Below are 13120 nucleotides of genomic sequence, written 5' to 3'. Positions count from 1 at the left end.
ATATTTTTATTATCAAAAACACTGATTCCCAACAGGGGGCCTGGGACAAACTAGGCGCTTCATAAGTATTTGTTGAATGAATGAATGAACAAATGCACTGTTCTAGGGCTCCCTTAATCAGAAATTTAAGGCATACTGAAGTTTATTTTCCTTTAACACATCCAACCAGTAAATATTTGGTTGATGGACTTCCCTGGTGGCGCAGTGGTTGAGAGTCCGCCTGCCGATGCCGGGGACACGGGTTCGTGCCCCGGTCCGGGAAGATCCCACATGCCACGGAGCGGCTGGGCCCGTGAGCCGTGGCCGCTGAGCCTGCGCGTCCAGAGCCTGTGCTCCGCAACGGGAGAGGCCACAACAGTGAGAGGCCCGCGTACCGCAAAAAAAAAAAAAAAAAAATTTGGTTGAGTCTGCACACCATACATTAAATTGAAACAGGCTAAAGTGTTTACCAATGGATCTTGCATGATTCATGAGACTCATGAAATATCCTGCTCTGTGAACTCCTCAAGGGCAGGGGTATTTCCAAAGCACATCTGTGTTCCCCACAGAACCTGTCAAGGGCTGGAGGTGGAAGGTTTATATTCTCCTCACCTCCCTTCATTCACCCTGTGCCAGAGCATCTCCAAGGAACAGGGGTAGCCCCTTCAGTTATCTTGCTTCACTTCATTATACTTTGTGCTTTCTGCCTGGGAGATTCGGGGCCACTTCGTTGAGTCCCTGATGTGTAATCCCTGCACTTGGGGAGGATCATGCTTGTGGTTTAGGGGGAGAGAGGCAAATAAACCAAGAGACTCTAGAACTCGGATGGTGCACAGCAGAGCAAGCTCTGAGCCTCACTGCGTGTGTGTGTGTTTGGTTTGGTGTTTTAGCTCTAAAGCCTGTAGTCTTTCAACCACACCCATGTGGCTGATTGTTCTTCCTTAATTATGATCACATTGAAGGCGAGGACAATTTCTGAAAACTACTTGTATAACATCTAGCAAAGATGACAGATGTTAACTAACCCTGAATAGATTATCTTGGGTGGGGGTGTAACTGCTGTAAAGGATACCTGTTTAGGCCAAGAAGAACATTATTTACTAAAATGATTCAGCTGTCCTGCTGACTACTTTAAAAAAGGATGATTTTCTTTTTCAAGTCCTTCAACTCACTAAGCTAGAATGCATCACCTCCACGGGGGATGGGCAGTGGGTGGTAAGTGGGCTAAGAGGTGACCAGGGTTGCAGGTATGGCTGACAGCCCCATCTTGACTCTGGCGGTGAGTTACTGTGGGATCCCCAGGAAGGTTTCTCTGGATGTCAGAACTCAAAAATAAATATACTAAAAAAAAAAAAAAAAAAAAAAAAAAAAAAGCTATAAGTATGCATATTTATGTATATGTGTGTGTGTGTGGGTACGATCTGTCAAGTGTATGTAAAATGTGTGTGTGTGATTGGGCTTGACATATATACACTAATATGTATAAAATGGATAACTAATAACCTGCTGCACAGAAAAATAAATAAAATTCTAAAATTAAAAAAAAAAATGTGTGTGTGTGTGTGCATAGTTTAGTACCTCTGGAGCCCTAGAAAAACAAGAACAAACCCTTTTTTCCCTCCACAGAACGTACAATAGAGATTGCTCTACGTCTAGAAATCATGTGTGATGTGGTATTATTTGTCAGTTTTTTACACCAGAGATAAGAAAGGAAAGAGACAGAAGGGGGAGTGTGGACAGAAGAGATAATAAGAAAGATAAGTGAAGAGAAAAAGGAGGCAGGAAGAACACTGTCACTCAATAAAACAGTAGCAGGCCCTCTCCTTACTACTTTTACTTAATGTTATTTTATTTAATCTTTAAGGCAATCCTCTGTAATAGTTTCTGTTCCATAAAGGAAATGAGGGGAAGGTGGTTCAGAGAGGTTAAGTAACTTGCTTAAAGTCACACAGGTTTTGATCCTAGGTCCAACTGGGAATAAAAGGCCAGTATGTGGTAAGGCAGGGATTTGAACCCAGTTCTTCACTGCATAGCCAGTGGCTATTTGACAGCATAGTGATTCTACAGAGCAAAGGAAGGGAAAGGAAAAGTGGGAAGGATGGTGAGAGCGTACAAAGTAAAAGGGAATCCCGAGAAGGAAAAGGAAAACATTGTTTTCAAATCCAGGATTCAGGGGGCACATCTCGAGGCAAACTCTTCAGAGAAGCTTTTAATTTGGGTCCATGGATACCCTTTGGGAAATTGCCCTGCCTGACTCAGCCCTCTATCTTCTCCCCTTTGGTTGTTTCACTCGCTGTGAGGGGCAGACCTTGCCTGGTTCCAGAGTCCTTCATCCCCGGCCCCTTCTGCTCACCCTGATTATGGGTGTTTGACCCTGTGGTCAGACCCAGGACCAAAACTGACCTGGGAAAGATGAGGCTTAACCTATCTGTCCACAGGTAACCACCACCACTCCTCCCTCCCCACCACTGTATCCCGACAAGCCTCCCTGGATTCCCATGCAGTCCTGGATCAGCTCATAAAGCAACCCCAGGGAGCTCCTGGAAGGCAGAAAGCCCCTTCCTTTGCTTCCAGAGCCCTCTAGCTATATTTGGCATAGAGGCTAAGAGCTGACCTCAGACTGACACAGTTTTAGTCCAGGTTCTACTGCTTAAGAGGCTGTGTGACCTTGACTAGGTCACTACTTTTCAAAGCCTTGGTTTCTTCATTGGTTAAATAAGGGTAGTATTCAGGGTCACCTCAGTGGATCATTGTGAGGCTAAGTGAGATGCCTGCAGAATATTTAGTGCCATGTGGGACACATGTAACTGCTCACAGACTGTTCGCTATTGCTGTTGCCAAGGGCATTCAACAAGTGTATATTTAATGTTGAATGAATAAATAATGAATGAATGAATGATTGACCTTCCGCCCCTGAATGTTCATTCTGCAAACCTTGTCTTGGGTCCCTAAATCCTTCTCAGTCTGGACCAAACACTTACATATGCTCTGTCATTTACCTTTACACCTGTGCACATAAGGCATCGTTAACCTATGTTACGTGAGGAAAGAGGCCCAGAGACAGGAGGCTGTTTACCCAGGTAGTGCTGCTGAGATTCAGACTCACTGCATCCTGGCTTCACAGTTTTGCTTGTGGTGGGAAGGGACAGGCACACCCCAGGTGTAATCAGCCCCTGTCCAGCCTCACCTCTGCCTCCTCAAATTACCTCGGCAACTTCAGGCACAGATTTCCCAGCCTAGGGAGCTTCCAGAAGGAGGCGGCAGAGGAAGACCACCCACCTCCCTCACCCCACTTTGATGGAAGCTGAGCCTGGGACTCCCTTTAGCTCAATGATCTGCTGATTCATTTGACAGGACCCCAGGCCAGTGGCTCCAGCCCTCCTACTGGGGCACATGCTCCCTTCCCTCACTCCCCAGCCTGCCCTGACCTCTGCTCCCACCAGCTCAGCTAAGCCAATGACCACACAGCTTCCATTACAGATCAGGGTTTCATTGTGAAAACTGGGCCAAAAGAGAATTCCAGTAATCAAGGTCTCACTGTGCCACTGACCAACGGAAACAGACATCCCCAGGCTGGGCTCCTAAAGGGCTCAGGGGGCCTCACCCAAGACACAGTAGCAGCTCGGGTGATGTTTCAAGCACCACTGACCAGCCCTACCTTAAGAGGTAGGCTCAGAGCATGCAGGAAAAGGTTCTGAATTCAAGTTGACTCACTATGTGATCTCGAATTTCCCAGAGGCCCTAGAGACCCTCAGTTCACTCATCTGTAAAATCAACTTGGTAATACTTGGAATAGTATAGCACATAGTTAGGAGTAAAGGCTGGGGGTCAGAAAGACATCTTTAAAATCTCATGCTATCACATAAAAATGGGGCAATCACGGACAAAGGGCTGAACCGCGCTGAATCACAATTTTTTCATTCACGAAACCGTATAAAAAGCGTCCTTATAGAGGGAGGTTAGATGTGAGTTCCTGGACACGGAGTGCTGTGCTCAGTGCCTGGCACGTGGTAAACCCACGATGCTCATGATACTCATTCATGGTATCCGAAAGGTTGTTGTGCAAATGAAATCTAAACACCGATGTGACGGTCCTTGCAAACTGAAGGGTACTGTGCACAAGCAAAGGAGCTCAAGAGAACCACACAGCCACCTCTGTCCTAGCGGAACATTTCACCCAAAGAAAGCAGACGAGTCACTCAAAATCAAGAAGAAACTATGATCTGCGTCCACCTGGGTCGGTCCAGGCTGCTGTGCTGCTCCACTCCTGCAGAGCTGAGCGCCCCCTTCTCTGCAGTCTTCCTTCACCAGGGCAAGCAAACAGAAAAGCAGGTCTGTCTCTGGAAAGGTGAGCAGGGCAGAGTGTCCAGCCACTGAGGCTACCCGCCAGGGGCAAACACAGACCCCAGCGGAGGAGAAAATGCTGCAGGGCACGCAGGGAGCCCAGGAGAGAAAAGAGGATGTAAGGAGAAGGCTGTGAATGTTTAGAAAGCAAGTTAAGAAGAGGCCAAGGCTCAAGGGGTGGCAAGCTGAGGTCCTGCTGGCCTCAGGGACAACCCAAAGCCAAATCTGATGTGGACTGTGTTTCCTCTAGGCAGCCCAAGACAAACAAGGTTGGAGATGTGGCCATGAGTTGCAGAAATAAAAATCTCAGTCTGTTGATTAGGGGTAGGTTTCTGTGAGACTGCAAGCAGCACAAGCCTCGGGTGATTAGTTTTACCTTCTTATGGGTCTGAGGATTTCACCGAGCTGTCAGGCAGGAAGTGGGAAAGAGACAGGAGAAGGAATACGTGTTCCCATCCGTCCTGGAAACTTCCCTACTAGAAGCCTCTCTAATAATAGAAGCTCACTCCTTCTATTACTGGTCTCAGATCCCTCCGTGGAGCCAGGCAAGGGTGAGCGTGGGCGATGTCAAGGGCAGAGTGATGTGATGGGGTAAAGCAGGTATCCTGGGGGCACATAGGCCAGCGTGGGAGCCCCTGTCCCTGCTTGCTGTTGGCCATGACAAGTTGGCTGCAACATTCTACCTCCTTGTGCTACAACAGACTCACCTATAAAATGTGCTGATTGGTCCCAATGTGAAGCGTTAAGCTAAGGATTAAACAAGACAATGAAAGATCTAGATAAAAGTCTGGCTCCACAAATGTCAACACCACCAGCCTCAGTCCTTCAGCCTCTCTATTCCTCTACCTCAAATCAAATCCTTTCATACCCTTCCCCCACCCTCAGAATAATGCCCAGATCCCTAGCCTGGCACCTAAGCCCCTTCATGCCTAGGTCTCTGCTTCCTTCTCATGCCTCCCTTCCCTACAAGTCCTACCTCATACCCTGTCCTGGAGTCGCACTGTGTGATTAGCATCTTCCCAAAGTGTGATGCTCTGAGCACTTCCCCAGTGGCTTCCTCCTCAGCCCAGAGCACTCAATCATTCCCTTCCCGTAGTGGTTCGAATAATACCCACCCCCCAAATCATGTCCAACCAGAACCTCAGAAGGTGATCTTACTTGGAAATAGGGTCTTTGCAGTTGTAATTGATTAAGATGAGGTCATACTGGATTGGGTGGGCCCAAAATCCAAGGACTGGTGTCCTTAAAAGAATAGAGGGGACTTCCCTGGTGGTCCAGTGGTTAAGACTCTGTGCTTCCAACGCAAGGGGCGCGGGTTCTATCCCTGGTCGGGGAACTAAGATTCCACATGTCCCACAGCAAGAAAAGATACTAAAAACAAAACAAAACAAAAACTTTAAAGAAAAGGAATAGAGGACACACACGTGCACACACACACAATCACGTGAAGACAGAGACTAGACTGATGCATTTACAAGCTAAGGAAAACCAAGGATTGCTGGCAACCATCAAAAGCTATTGGGAGGCATGGGACAGATTCTCCCTCAGAGCCTCCAAATGAGCAAACCCCGCTGACATCTTGATCTGGGGCTTCTGGCCTCCTGAACTGTGAGAGAATAAACTCCTGTTGTTTTAAGCCCCCCCAGTTTGTGATAATTTGCTGTGACAGCCCTAGGAAGCTAATATACTCCTCTTCATGTGCTCACCTCAACTCACCCAGCCATCTCGGCTTGGACATCGCCTCCTCAGGGAGCACCTTTGCCTCTGCATGTTGGGATGAGGCTGTGCTCTCTTCCCTCACAAACCCCATGGTTGTCAGTCTTCTGGCTACACTGCTACCACGTAACCATCTGGTTGACCATTTTCCCACTCTAGTTTCTGAGCCTTCATTTATCCAGCCTAAAACATAGTGCTTGGTCCAGGAAGGTGCTTAGTAAACATCCAGAAGCCTAAAATCTTGCCCAGACTTTGCCAGAGGAATGTAAATCTGACCCTAGCATCCAGAGGGCACCTGATCAGACCCTGTATGGCCCCTCTTTGCTGCTCTGCCTTTATCGCAATGCTCGTGCCTCCAGCTGGTTTGCTTAAACACACAATATCAAACGCTGAAAACCACACAGAGGTGAAAAATAGAAAGCACCTCCAAAACCACCACGCCGAGAGAGCCTTCTGAAAAGTCAAGGTTAGAACTCCATTCAGCCTGGCCCCATTTTAATCTATTTTTCCGGTTAAAATATCCAGGCACAGGAGAAGGAGCCAGAGAAAGGAAAGAAAGGGATAATGTGAGAAATGCTTTATGTGACAACGTGTCATTCGGAAACTGATTATTTCTGTCTTTGGCCTTTTTAATATTCCCTCACAACAGCCAAGCCACAAAAGGATTTGGTATTCTAAGAATGGATTTATAATACTCTGTTAGGCAGTGATAAGAACATGGGCCTTTAATCCTCAGAGCTGTGAACATGCATATTCTCCCAAGTAATGTCCTTCCCTTCTCGTCACTTGAGTCTGGCCCCAGGACAGCTGAGGCCTGATGACCCACTGGGTGTTCTCCTGGCCGTTTGCTGAGTGACAGCTAGCAGGGAAAGGGGCTGGGTCTCCAAGTTCTCTGGGACATCTTCTTTCAGGCCTCAGACTATGTGTAAGCTGGAGGGATTATTAGAAAATAGTCCAAACCCATGGTGCTACAGGTAAGGAAACAGGCACAGAGAGTAGAAGTGACTTGACCAAGATCACAGAACATCCTGAAATGGTTTTGGAGGCAGACTATGTAGCCAACACTCCCCAAAGTTGCTGAGAAATCATGAATCCTGACAGTTGGATCTACAAAATAGTTTCTTTCCCCAACCTTTCTTTCTCTCTATCCTATGTCCCAGTCACAACTACCTTTCACCATGATAAGTTGAATACACTCTGAACCATCTCCCAGGCTTTATTCCATCTCCTTCACTGTACTCAGCCCATCTTCTATCATAAATAATGCACAGCGGGAAACAAAGCCCCTCCCCACTGAGTAAGCTGGAAAGTCCTGCAGCTTGACAGTTCATGTTCATCAATTGCTTAACTTATATCTCAAAATGTATGCCTCTGAGATAATCTTCTCAAAATGTATGCTTCCCCCATCCATGCCACCAACCCTACTGTGCACCTACGATAGGGCACCATGCCAAGTATTCAACCACATGGGAACTCACTGTTCCTATTTAATGTTCTGAGATTTCCTCTGCCTGCAACACTGCCCTCCTTGTTATTCCTCAACCCCACATCTGTAAGCTGAAACATCAGGCAGACTTCATGGCTATCTTCACTGCCATCTCCTTGGTGAACTCCTCTGGGATCTCCCCGTCTGCAGCCTCAGCCAGAAGGAATCGTTTTACCCTCTGAATTCCCAGAATACTTCATCTCAACCCTTACTTCAGGAGCTTTAGCATTTTCTACCTTGTATTAGAGTTACTGATCCTCAAGCTCCCCAATTGGTTAGATGATTATACCCACGGCTCAGATGAAAAAGTGGAGGCTCGGAAGATAAACTTGCTTGAGAATACACAACACAGTGGCAAATATATGGGATAAGACCTCCCACCTGGGGCTATTTCCAGTAAAACTGCAGGCCCACTCTCTCACAGACTGGGAATGGCCACTGGAACTGCAGGAAAATAAGATGATAACATAGGTCAGAACCATAGTGCAAATGGCATGACTATTCTTTAGGCATTAAGGATCCAAGACTTTTTTTTTTAAGCAGTAGAGTGGTGAGATCACATTGGATGTATGTGGTGAGGAGACTGGAAACTGGGAGACCAGTGAGATAGCTATTCACAGTCATCCAGGACAGCACTTCTCGACTGGGGGCAATTTTGCCCCGCAGGAGACATTTGATAATGGAGACATTTTTGGTTGTCACAACTAGGGAAAAGGTGTTACTGGCATTTAATGGGTAGAGGCCAGGAAATCTGTAAGCATCCTACATGCACAGGATAGCCAGGAACAACAAAGAATTATTTCTTTCAATAGTGCAGAGGTTGAGGAAGCCCTGGTCTAAGAGAGAGAAGATGAGATCTGAGATTAGGGCAGTTGAAGTGAGTAGTTAGCTAATGGGGTAGAAATAAGACACACCACAGGGTGGAAAGAATTGGTGTTTGATTGGCAGGAAGGGGACAGAAAGAAAGTGCCAACGTGACAGTGAGGTGTGGATTCTGTCACTGGATTAGAGATGAATCTGTCTATGTGGTAATTTTTTTCCTAGGTAAGCTCCCAGAAGGTTATGAAAGATCCCAGCACAGAATCAAATGAAGAGATAAGTTTACACGTATGAACAATTAGGAGCGGATAAATGCACAACAACAAAGATGTGCATGTATATAATATATATATTATATACATGTATGTATGTATTCATGTGTATAAAAATATATTCTCAACTATCTTTATATATAGATATAGATATAGATATATATGGCTGGCTATATTTATCTATAGTTATCTCTTTGTCACTAGACAGATGTCGGGTGACCTATTTAAGGAGGTCCCATTATAGAAAATGAAACTTTTTTTCTTTTAAAGTAATCATCTACTTATAATGTATCTTTTAGCGACCCTATTTTATTTCCCAAGATGATGTCAAGGGAATAAAGTAAAAATGCAGAAATTTGTTGAGACATACTCACTCCCCATCCAGCTCAAACTTTCTTAACCATCTTTAGATCAGATCAGAATGGGGGCCAAATCCTGGGTGATCATTCTGAATGCTATAGCAGTTCATCAAGAGGAAAGCTAATGAACATTGAGTCAGGCAGACATGGATTTGAGTCATGGCTGTACTATCCTTCCTTTGGGTGTCACTGGTATATCACTGGTGCTTCTTTAGTTTTCTCCTCTATAAATTGGGTCACTAACACCTAACTGAGAGGGTCTGGGGAGGATTCAATGAGATTGCATTATAGAACACTGAGCGTAATGGCTTGCAAGTAGTAGATCTCAGGAAATGTTAGCATCCTTGTTATTGATGCAAGGCCTTGTTTCCTGAAAAGTTAGATACAAGGTAATGGTGAAGCCACCAAACTGCCTCTATTAAAGTATGAGATATTCTCTGTACAGTCTCCCAAAACATTCCCCTGATCACCCTGCTCTCCTCCTACTCCTGCTCTCCAAGCTGTGTGACCTTGACCATGGCCCTTCCCCTCTTCAGGGCAAGTAGATAAAATTGGCTGTTTTCTAACAGTCCTTCCAGCTCCAATATTCCAGATCAGAAAAGCAAAGGCAAACGTGAAAGCATTTTTGAACAGATGAAATATATATATTTTCATGACACCCGCCTCGCATTTCAGTTGTATAAGCATGAACTCACAACCCCAGTGAAACATCCTGTATCCCTCGCACCGTCTCACACAGCTGTGTTTTCGCTCATGCCACCCGCTCTGCCTGAAATGTGCTTCCCCCACTTCTTTGTCTAGTCCTTTAAACCTCAGCTCTTGGGTCATGAGTTCTCAGCAAGCCTTTGTGAAACCTGCTGTCTCTGGCTGGTTAAGTACTCACCTGTTAGGACCCCCAGTGACTCATGCTTCTGTCTTCCAACTACCCTCTCATCACCCTGAGTGCCCCTGGAGGACATCCTTAATCAACTCCACGTACCCAAGACCAAGCCCAGGGTCCAATAATGAGTAGATCTCATTAGGCACTGATTGTATTTCTACAGTGAGAGGCAGTGAAGGGAAGGGCAGGGTTTCATTTATTTCTGAATAAATTTGAATGGTACATAGTAGATCCTCAATTACTTCTTGGAAGAATTAACGAATGAATCCATTATAAATGCCTCCTTGAGGGTAGGTGACTGATGTATACCTACACCTGTTTGGCAGTTCTCCATGTGTGTGGGAGAGAGAACTGAAAACAATTCACAGGAGGCGCTTAGCACAAATCAGTATCCTTCTCCACATCCTCAGGTGGCCTCTCAAGTTCTGTCAGAAATCCCACTCTGAAGATGGATGGTGGGGGAGCACCTCTGAGAGGATTGATTTTTCTCCTATTCTTTGAGTCATGAAGATAAACAGATGAACCCAAGTGACTGTGGAGGAGACTTGCACTCATTCACTGATTCACTCATTCACCAGATTAAGGGCATGCCTGGAACCAGGCAGGCCCTAGTTCAAGTTCTTGCTCTACCACTTTCCAGGGGTGTGGCCTTCTCTCTGTGAAGCCCAGTTTTTGCAGTCCCAACATGGAATAAAGCCATTCACCAAAATGGGCTGCTGTGAGGATTAGATAAGATGATGTATGTAAAATATGTCCTACAGCCCTTGACCTACAAAAAAACATTCAATACATGGACGTTACTGGCTTGACTGTTACTGCTATTACTGTCGTGCCCCGCCCCTGTGCCAAACCTTCTGCCCAGATTTAGGAAAACCCAGATAAAGCCTCAAGAACTTGCAGTCAGTCTGGGGAAATAGATAAGCAAGCAGATAATGACTGTACTGCCCAGTTTGATAAGCTCTATGCCAGAAGGAAACACAGTAAGAAGCAAAGGTTCTGATAGCTTCTAAGTGCAAAACATAGAAGAAGTGGGAATAAAAAGGACTTCCCTGTCATTCCAATTACAGTTAAGTTCAAAGGTAGCGGAGTAGGCTGGCCCATCTTACCAAGTATACTCATACCTAAAATGTGACAGAAAGGCTGGATAACCAACTAAGCAGCCTGGCTAACCATGCAGGAGGTGATGGCCCCAAGTTCCGGTACCTGAGCTATCGTGTACCAGCTGTGCAGCTCTGGGTGGGTCATTGCCCTTCTCTAAGCCTCAGTTTTCTCATCGGGACATTGAGGAGAGCAGTCTTCACAGAATGGGGTTATTGTGAGAATTAAACAAGTAAATGCACAAAGCATTCAAGATGAGGTTTAGAACAAAGCCAGTGGTCAGTAAATGGCGGTTTAAAAAATTCTGACAGAGGAAAACTGCCTTGAGAAAGAAACCAGAACACTTATGTCCTAGCCCTGGCCCTACCCCCTTATAAACTGAAGAAGTTTGCAGAAAGTTCACTGGTCCTCATGTGTAATTTTTTAACGAGGTGGCCGTAGCAGCCCTGTAAGTGAAGTGTTCTTCATTTACCAGACAAGGAAAGACAGCCTCCTAGAAGTGACTTTGCCCAAGGTTGCAGAGTCAGTTAGAGGCAGGGCACACATTTGGTTCCAGAATCCAAAGTGTGTGATAATCCTGAAGCTCTCGTTTGTCCCTAGAGTCGGTGGTATCTGGACCCTGTGGCCTTTGCTCAGGGCATCATCCTCAGGGAATGTGTTGCAGACACACACGGTCCATGGAGAGATCCCTAGTACGGTGCCAACCTTACACCACTGTGCCAACAACCCAGCCTTCTGAGACAGAAAAGAGAGCTCAGACTCTCAAGGAAGCCGGAGGCTACGGAGAAGCTGGTCAACACTTAATACACTCAAAATAACTTTCATACAGGCAGGGAGCTTCACACGTGAGCTGGCTTCTTGAGAACTCTTGGGTGGGGAAAGGAGGTTTGGTGGAGGTGCTGGTCTGCAAACAACACACAGCCTCCCTCGTCAGTGAAGACCTCCGTTTGCATCCCTGGTGAATGGTGCCCCTCACTCTTGTGTCCATCACGGCACCTCTATCTCTTTTCCTTGATTTAACTGTTTTCAAAGGGGACTTACCTCTCCCTGCTGTTATATTATACATTCATGTGTTAACTTTGTTTATGGTTGAATAGAACTTCCATAAGATAGGACCTCCATTTTGTTCATTACTTTATTGTCAGTGCTGAAAGTAGCACTCAGTGCTTTGTGGGTGCTTACTAAATATCTTTTGGATGGATGGATGGATGGATGGATGGATGGATGGATGGATGGATGGATGAATGGATGGATGGATGGATGGATGGATGGATAAGTGGATAAATGAGTGGGTAGATAGATGTCTCTACAAATGGCCTGGAAGTCCCAAAAGGGAAAGGGCTGAGTCTGAAGCATCCTTGAGTCCTGTCCTAGGGCTAGAAGACTGGAAGATACTTAGTGAATTCACACACACACACACACACACACACACTGCTGTGCATTCCCTCCTAGGGCCAGGGAAGGGGCACTGTGGGTAATTAAAAGGCAAACAGGACAACAGTCAGGCTACTTCTCCTTGCTTTGGGGGCAAAGAGGAGAAGTTGGTCTGCATTCCAAGCCTGTTTAATCATTTGCTTGCTTGTAAATGCTCAGGAGACAATGAACCAGAAAGCAAAGAGGTGAGGTGATGTCCAACCCAATTATTCATGCACAATCACCTTCCACAGAAAGCAAACTGATAGCTATATCTATTTGCTATTCCTAGTCCTATGCCTGGATGGAAATAATAGGACTTTAAGTGAAAGGGGACATCCACGATGTAGCATCAAGTCCTGGCTGTCACTGATCAGCCGTACAGCCCTGGGCCAGCCACTTCAACTTTCTGAGCCTCAGTTTCCCCATCTTTAAAAAGACCATGATAACAGGTACCTTCTCCTCTTTATGTAAGGACCCATCTTGAGACTCATGTTTATAAGAGAACTTTCTCTGTTGCAAAGTGATTTACGCAGAGCAATGTTTAGTAAAATAAGTGTTGAAAAAGAAAGAAGAAACACAATACCAGCAGTAACTCGGGCAGAGTGTCACTGAAGTCACAGAAAGCAAAGCTGCAAACCCAGAGGCTTTCCAATATTTCCAATGCCTTCATAATCTACCCATCAAGTTTCTTCAAAACGTATCACAAGTCACACGCTAGGGGTCTTTTGGAGGCACTGTTTTGCTGCCATTT

The 13120-nt window shown here is 45.8% G+C and overlaps 1 protein-coding gene across 4 annotated transcripts in view; it reads right to left on the bottom strand.

The window, feature by feature from the left end:
* Positions 1–13120, bottom strand: part of ASTN2 (astrotactin 2) — a 927905-nt gene that overhangs the window by 707487 nt on the left and 207298 nt on the right. The gene's annotated exons all lie outside the window — the stretch shown is intronic.

This window comes from Mesoplodon densirostris, chromosome 6 (assembly GCF_025265405.1).
Source record: "Mesoplodon densirostris isolate mMesDen1 chromosome 6, mMesDen1 primary haplotype, whole genome shotgun sequence".
NCBI classification, from domain to species: domain Eukaryota; kingdom Metazoa; phylum Chordata; class Mammalia; order Artiodactyla; family Ziphiidae; genus Mesoplodon; species Mesoplodon densirostris.
This window is presented reverse-complemented; position numbering and strand designations above follow the sequence as displayed.